At 39.6% G+C, this 8770-nt stretch overlaps 1 non-coding gene across 1 annotated transcript; it reads left to right on the top strand.

Moving 5' to 3' along the window:
* The first annotated feature begins 5336 nt into the window (after window positions 1-5336).
* LOC136762332 (U5 spliceosomal RNA) lies at window positions 5337-5451 on the top strand. The gene has a single exon (XR_010820535.1). It is a non-coding gene; the product is annotated as a U5 spliceosomal RNA (small nuclear RNA).
* Window positions 5452-8770: the final 3319 nt, after the last annotated feature.

Here is an 8770-nt window from a genome sequence, read left to right on the forward strand (position 1 = left end):
AGAACCGGAATCAGAAACCAACCAAGTCTTTGCCGGCAACAGAAGAGTTAAACTATGAGAAGGAGATTGAGCGAAGAATTATTTTAAAGGACTTTATTAAATAAATAACTTCACAGACCCACCTGATCAGTGGAGTTTTACAGCTGGACAATTGACTAAGTCGACTGAATACGAAAGTGTCAGTCACTTAAATAGCTATTTGAGTCTTAAGAAACTTGACCCTTGGAACAAACAGGGCCCTGCTTTCCTCAAAGACTTCGTCTTCAAGTAACTACGGTGGAACCATGCTTACAAAGAAGATTTTGTGCACAACCTTGGAGCCTTCAAACCAATGGAAAATCTGTTTGGAAACGACTCTACATTCCCGAAACCCCAACTTCCAGGTGCATCGACTGAGTGGAAGTTCTTGGACAAAGCCGAACCGGACTGCCTTTGTTCCAAACCACACGGACCTCGTGCCGTGTGCTGTTATCTGAGCCCGAAGCCAGAGAGGCCTCTCTGCGACGAAGTTCACATAAGTTTAACAGTTTGGAGTTTGTGATTCATGACATTTGAGAAATCAATTAGAAATGTTAATCTGTGATTCATAACTCTAGAATGTGTAATATCATTTAGTTTTCTTAAATATAAATGTGAGTTGCATTAAACTGTTTTGTTGATAATTTTAGAAATAAAATCTGTCAACGCCGAGAAATATCTTCTCATTCCTGTTTAACTGTTTAGTCTGAAATTGACACAAGTTAATAGACATTAGATTATTGGTGGCCCTGCCTATCCTTAATCATTGAATAATAATCAGTTAAGGGAAATTGTGGTAACAAATAGGATCTTTCTCGGCACCTAAACGTAAATGAGACTGATATATATATAACGAGAAGTTACCTGACATAAATACTAACCTGCGTAGTTATTTAATGTCTGACTAATAATACTAACGAGAGACTCACCTTCGTCTTACTAACCGGTGTTGTAGTCAATGTGTTTATAACCTTTTTTGTTTAACGATTTGTTAAACGGAATGTACGTGCTCTGTGATGTCATAGCAGTAAGCTGAGAGAGGCTCGTCATGTCATCGCTGAGCTGGCTGGCTGGCTTTCTGTGTGTGTGTGTGTGTGTGTGTGTGTGTCTCTCTGTCTGTCTGTCTGTCTGTCTCTCTCTCTCTCTCTCTTACTCTCTCTCTCTCCCTCTCAATTCAATTCATTTGTATTGTCAAAGCAATTGGACATGCATACATACATACATACATATATATGGAAAATAAACAATATGTGTACATCTCTTTCTGCATTAGTGGTGCCCTCACAGATGTGCAAGTTACATGACAGACAGACAGACAGACACACACACACTTTCACACACAGACAGACAGACACAGACACACACAGAAACACACACACATACTTTGACAGACAGACAGACAGACACACGCATATTATGGGTCTTTGTTGGGTAGTGAAATGGGTAGCATCAGTCGCAGTGTGGGTAATGTCAGGGAGCCAATCATAGTCCCCGTTATTTGCATATCGTGGCGCAAAGCATTCTGGGAAAAGCAACTAAACACGTTTAGTCATGTATTTGTCCATAGTTTACACATGAGATGAAAGAGACAGTATGACGTATTGAGCACCTGGGATTCCTCATGTGTATGTGAGGGGCAGAGGAACCGGATCCCAAGTGTGCGTCCCAGGTGCTATAGGTTTCAAAGCATGCAGGGGAATAGGCACCCCACCCTGACACCTATAGAAGACTGGATAGGGAGATATAAATAGCAATGGGGAGACTCTTGTACTTGGTGTGGCTCTATCCATATAGTGGGGCCAGCAGCCACTTAGCAGGTGCAGCAATAGAAGCTCAGCCTGGGGAGACTGGATTTAGCATTTCCTCTCCATTTTGATAACTATCCATAATCATTTCTGCAAAATACTTCTATGATACCTATGTATGTTTTTTACTTGTACTATATTATACTATCAAGTATCAGTGTACACATACAATGTGACCTGTTACATTAATACAGAGGCCACGGAAGGCCAGATCACTAATAGCCACTGTCCCCTGATATTACACTTTTTTACAATCACTTTGGCACTCATTTCAGAACCTTGATGTCATTTTTCAAAACTCTAGACACTAAACTCACACCCGATGATCAAAATGCACATTTTTCAAAACTCTAACACTTTTTTACAATTGCTTGGATACAATACACATCAACCTCAGATCATTTGTTCATTGAACTAAAATGACACAACTTAACATCAAAGTATTACCATTTCAAAATGCAATTCACACATTACATCTGAGATCACTGTCTATTCATTTCATTACAAAGATCTAACTATCAATTGATACAGCTGCTCAAAATGATAAGTGACTGTTGCATTACTCTTAATGCATAATTTTATGGAAACTGACAAACAATATTCCATGTTTCGATCATGAAAGTTTCAGGATAATGAGATCCATTGACATCAATAAACGAGGAGCATGAACCAGTTGGACTACATTATCTATGGATGTAATATTTCATCATCATTCATCATCATGTAGCACTTTTCCACACCATGTTTGCAGTGTGGAAGGAAAGTTAGAAATTCTTTCTCTAATACCTGTTTTTCTCTCTTGTATACTTAAGAAAGATAAGGTCAAGCTAGAAGGTCAGGCCAGAAGGTAGTTTGATTTCTGTTTGTTATTTACGATGAGAATCTTGGAGACAATGTCAAACAGTATGATTGAAGTGCCTGCTCCCTAATCCATGTGTTGATCTATGAACTCTGTCCTATAATGATATAAATTCTGCTTAGCTAACCTTTAAGATAACATAGTAATGACTTTCTGATTATAACCAGCTCTTTGATTTTTGTGTATAAAAGCTCTGACTGTTAAAATGAAGGCAGAGCGACTTTGGGATCTACTTGAGTCACTGTTCCTCTCCACGCTGCGTGTATTAAAGGCATTGCAACTAACGCTCCAACCTGGTTGAAGATGATTGTTCTTCCACATCAGATTTGACATTACTGTATGTATGCAGGCCCTTGTAATTGCTTTTCCAATACTGCCAACTGGTTATTGATGATTGATTTCACATTGTGGTACGAGTATCGAGTGAAATGAGTGCTATCCACCCCAGCAACACAGTGATAACATGGAGCCGGCAGGTCATCCAGGTCACAATAGAGGTCAAGCAGTGGGAGGAGGAAGACGTGGTGGTCAAAGGAATGGAAGGGGACATGCACCCCTTCTGAGAGGTGGTCGTGGGCCTCGTCATAGAGGAGGGCTTAGGCCTCACCAGAGAGGCAGCCATGGGCCTCATTTGAGAGGTGTTGGGGGAACGTGGTAGAGGACAAGGCCACGGACCAGACAGCGGCAGCAACAGCAAATAGTGTCCAGTGAAATCCGAGAAATAGTTGTAGAGCATGTTGTAAATCATGGCATGACCATGACTGAGGCAGCTACAATGATTCAATCAAACCTCAGAATCAACTCAGGATCAACTGTGGCCTCAATCATCAGAAATTTCCGTTCTGAGAAGCGGCAAGTCTTCAGCATGCACTAAACATTAGGCTACTCTCAATTGTCAAATGACTGTATACTGCATACCAATGTGTAGCACAGAGTATAGTGTGCCTTTTGAAAGAAATGCAGACAGAGTGAAGCAGCTGATGACTGAGTATGTTCAGGTATGTTCAGTTTCAAGATGCCTCTTGTGAAAAATGGTTGTGAGAACCTGAACCTGAACACAGGGCTGATGGAAATTCAGAAGTACAGTAATCAATCCTTTGTTTTACACTAAGCCAGGTGAGGAACACTGCAGTTGACATTTTACTGTAGTTTTGTTCTTTTTTGTAGCTAATTATTGTTGCATGGATTCAAAGAAACCTATGGTGTGATTTGATTGTATTGCATCAATACATTTCAGATTTTGTTCAATGATTCCACTGTGTCTGTAGTATTCTCTCTACTAGTCCTTTTACAGTGATGTATTTATGTGTAGTACCATAATGAAACATGTATCACATATTTTGTACTACAATATTTAATGATTGTACGAACAACTACACAGTGAAACTATCGGTATCTTCTGTGTGGGTGATCTAAATAAATGTTACTATGGTATTTCATGATAAATGAATTATTTGAACCAACAAGTCTGCAAGTGCAAGGTTTCTTTAAAGATATGAATGCACAATGCAATGTTTTGAACATTGGACAGCCTGTGTTACAAGTGATGACCGTTTTGAGTTTTGTGTCTAGAGTTTTGAAAAATGACATCAAGGTTCTGAAATTAGTGACAAAGTGATTGTAAAAAACTGTATATTCATCCTATTTAATGTGCTCTTTTAAAATGTACTTTTCTTTTTATGTTGCCATTTCTGTTCTACCAATGTTTCAGTTGTTAGCCAAAGATTGACAGAGTACATCTCATACACACAGGCCAGACAGCAAGGATTTCTTTTTGAAATTCAATTACAAATGCTGCATGAACTCATCAATACGATTAGAGCTCCTGAAAGCAATATAACTAACTCACTCTACAGCATCTCATTAGCAGTGAAAAGAAACCAAGAAAGTTGGGACAGTCGACTGTTTACCACTATGTAACATCACCTTTTCTTTTAATAACACTTATTAAGCACTTGGGCACTGAAGACACCACTTGGTTAAGTTTAGCAAGTGGGATTTCCCCCCATTCATCCATTATGCATTTCCTCAGCTGCGCAACTGCACAGGGCCTTCGTTGTCTTAATTTGCACTTCATAGTGCGCCACACATTCTCAATTCGGAGACAGGTCAGGACTGCAGGCAGGCCATGCTAGCACCCGCACTCTCTGCCTACGCAACCATGCGCTTGTAATCTGGGCAGAATGTGGTTTGGCGTTATCCTGCTGAAAAATGCAGGGATGTCCCTGGAAAAGACGATGTCTGGATGGCAGCATATGTTGCTCCAAAATGTGTACATCTCTTTCTGCAAAAATGGTGCCCTCACAGATGTGCGAGTTACATGACAGACAGACACTCATACACACTGTCACACCCACACACACACACACACTTTCACAGACAGACACACGCACACACACTCACTTTCACACAGAGACAGACACACAAACACAGAGACAGACACACACACACTCACTTTCACACAGAGACACACAAACACATACACTTTCACACAGACACACACACACATACATACATACATACATACATATATAAGGAAAAGAAACAATACATTTAAAAATCACAAAAAGATGTAATAAAGTACAGAAAATCTAAATGTAATAAAATGTGATCTTTAATACACACAAATATGTATGGCTGGTCGGATGCGTCTTGGACTCGGGTTCCTCTTCATTACGTATAATGCTTTTGCCTTTTGCTATAGCTTTCCGTGGAGGGGATCGTGGGTGAGTTTGTACCATTCTTGGGGGGCTCTGCCTTGTTGGGGCGGAGCTGTGATCCAGGTGAACAGCAGATCGGACATAGGTGGGCATGTGGGCGGAGGAGGAAGGCCGGTCAAGCAAATAAGCTTGCTAAGGTACGCAGCAGCAGCAAGCAGCCCCACCATCCAGTCAGCCAGCCAGTCTGGCTGGCAGTGACTGAGTGGTTGACAGACGGCAAGCAACGGAATGTACGTGCTCTGTGATGTCATAGGAGTCACCTGAGAGAGATGTTTGTGATGTCATCGCTGAGCTGGCTGGCTCTGTGTGTCTTGCTGGCTGTGTGTGTGTGTGTGAGAGAGAGAGAGACTTTTTGACTTTTATCAGACTTCATTGCCTGTTTGCAACACGCAATAATTCATACAAAAGAAAATAAATAAATAAAAAATAGTGTTCCCCTTTGTTTGTCTCCCCCCAACAAGCATTAACTCCGCCACTGATCTGTACACTTTTAAAGAAAGCAACCCAATACACACAACAAAACAACCATCAAATACTAAACCCTATAAATGAATTACATAATAAAAACCAACTCCCCGTCATACAATTCACAAAGGGCATCATTAATACACCAGACCTGTTCAAAACTCTCCAAATCATTCATCAGCCTGTAATAGTTAAACTCTAGTCTGACTCTGCACTTGACCAGCATGGCAAACACTCTCACTGCATCCTCACTGCCCTCCCCACACACTCTGTTCTTCCTAGTCTTATAGACGGCCATTTTAGCCTGGCCCAGCAAGAAGTTTACCAGCTGGTCCACATGTTTGGTCTTTCTGGTGTATCGCGCCCCTAAAATAAAAACCTTTGTGTTAAAAATCAGGTTAAGATCAGTAAAAAGACGAGTTAAAAGACTAAAAATGGGTGACAACCGAGAGCAAGTGCTGAAACAGTGAAACACGGTCTCTCTCTGAGCACAGAATGGGCAGGCGTCGGACACAGCAGGGTTAAGAACAGTAATAAAAGAATTGACAGCAATAATGGTGTGTAACACCCTCCACTGCAGATTGCCAGCTCTCTTATTGAGGGGGGCTTGTACAGGCTTCTCCAGGCGGGCGCAGTGTCTTCCCCCAGCCCCAGCCTGTAAAGTAATTTTAGGAATCACAAAGAAACAGTTGAAAGTGCTAAATAAGTATTTTGATGCACCATATTAATTTAGGAAATTTACATGTTGTTTTTCATCAGCTTCTGTATCTGATGGCTCCACATCACTGGCTGGATTGACAGCAACGACACTCTAAAAAAAGAAGTGTTAAGTTTGAGCATTCAGGACTTGTTTTGAAGATCCTGAATATCACTGGTCCACAATTTATCTGTGAAACTATGGGTTAATCTCCATATACAAAATACTTTTCACACACACTTTAAATTTACAACTAAATTTACATGTTGATGTCTTTCGTCAGCTTCTGTATTTGATGGCTCAATATAACTGGTTGCATTAACAGCAACGGCACACTACAAGAAAATAACATTATATTTAAACATTCAGGACTGGTTTAGCATCACCTCGAATATCCCTAGCCCTTGAGGTCGATTGTTATTGTGGTCTTCAAGACCAGTGCTTCTCAACCTTAGTCCTGGAGGAGGCCCACTGTCTGCTGATTTTCATTACAACAACATTGTAGGTTATATCAGTGACTGTGGTCCTAAAGTACCCCTATGCCTGCTGTTTTTTTTCCAGTTGAGCTCTTAATTACCTAATTGGCTTAACTGAAGCCATTTAACCCTTTTCCCAGGTCTTTGGTTGTTGATGAGTTACAAAGAGCTGGATTGTGGCCCGCCATGACTGGAAGTGAAGAACACTCACTCTAGACCTTTAACTTAATGTTCATATGTAGGGGCCTATCCATCTGATTTGTTTTTGCACATTTATTAACAGAAAAATTGATGGTACGTGAAATCATCTGAGCTGAAAAACATAATGTTCCACCAATAATAAAATAAATGTATTAATTAAAATTATAGAGATAATAGAATGTTCACAGATTATTAGTTCAGAAAATAAAATATTTTTTTATATCTTAAATAGAATTAACACTCAAATCAGTTGTAGGGTAAACAAGGTCTATTTTTTGGATTGATTTTATAATTATACATGTATGGCTGCATGAAGCTTACCTGAGAATCTGATATTTTAGTAACTTTGTTGCTTCTTGTTGGGTAGTCCACGTTTGCCGCCGTTCTTTTTCTGTAAATGTAAATCAAAAGGCAATAATTACATACTGTAATTAAAATACAAAAAGTATAAACATTGTATTATTATTTTTGTATCCTGTTTCTCCATCTCGATGCTGTTCTTTTTGGAATTGCATATCTAGGTTTACTTAAATACTGTTTATAAGATTGTAAACTCATCATCCAAATTTCTTCATTTGCCAAACTTTATGTAGTGCGCTTGCAGTTTCAGAAGAAGAAAAAAAACTGTAACAGATGGGATATGTAGTACTTTATACTCGAGTGGTCTATGCGATTACACCCTGTTGGTGTTATTAAGAACGCCAAGTACCAGAATGCAGAGCGGGACTGTTTTTTGTGCCGTGACTTGTCGGGGGAAAAACGGACGAGAAGGTGAAGGTAGTATGGCGGTGATGCACGCGTTGGTGAAGTGGGAAAGCGGGGTCGACAAAGACTCTTACAGCGTGATTCCCACTGCTTGCTTTCGCAATTTTGATTTATTCAGCATTGCTGATGATGACGAAGAGACGACTCGAAACTTCAGAGCAGAGTGGAGAGACACGAACAAACCTCCAAAAGGTGGATGGCCTGTCCATGAAGCGCAGATCATTATGACTGGTAACAATGTTTATTTAAAAAAAAAAAACATTAAAGTCTTTACATGCTATTTGATATATACAATCACAGTATATTTGAAATGAATGTTTAAGTTATTAATGTGTTGTACGTCTAACATACTCTTATAACATGGTAGGTGGTGGTGAGGGCGCTAAAAACTCGTCATACTTGACTGGCATTTGTAAGAACGATTTATTGTGTGTTGTGCTTTACAATAAAATCCCCCAAATCACAAAATAAATTAAACCAGATATAATTTAACTTCAGTTTTGATTCAGTGTTGGCTGTTCATCTTAATTTGTATGGTCAAAGCACAGTATTTTTATGACAAATAAATATAATCCCCAAATATCTGTGGACATAATGCAGGGTTTTATTTATTTTATTTTTATTTTAGGAAAAGAAGGCGAACTAAGAAGAAAACTTAATGACCTAACAAAAATGCCCTCTCCTAAAATGAAGAGAGTACCTAAACCAAACAAAAAACTTCAAATTTCAGATGATAGTGACCTTGATGAACCACAGTTACCGGT

This window comes from Amia ocellicauda, chromosome 10 (assembly GCF_036373705.1).
Source record: "Amia ocellicauda isolate fAmiCal2 chromosome 10, fAmiCal2.hap1, whole genome shotgun sequence".
Classification (NCBI taxonomy): Eukaryota; Metazoa; Chordata; class Actinopteri; order Amiiformes; family Amiidae; genus Amia; species Amia ocellicauda.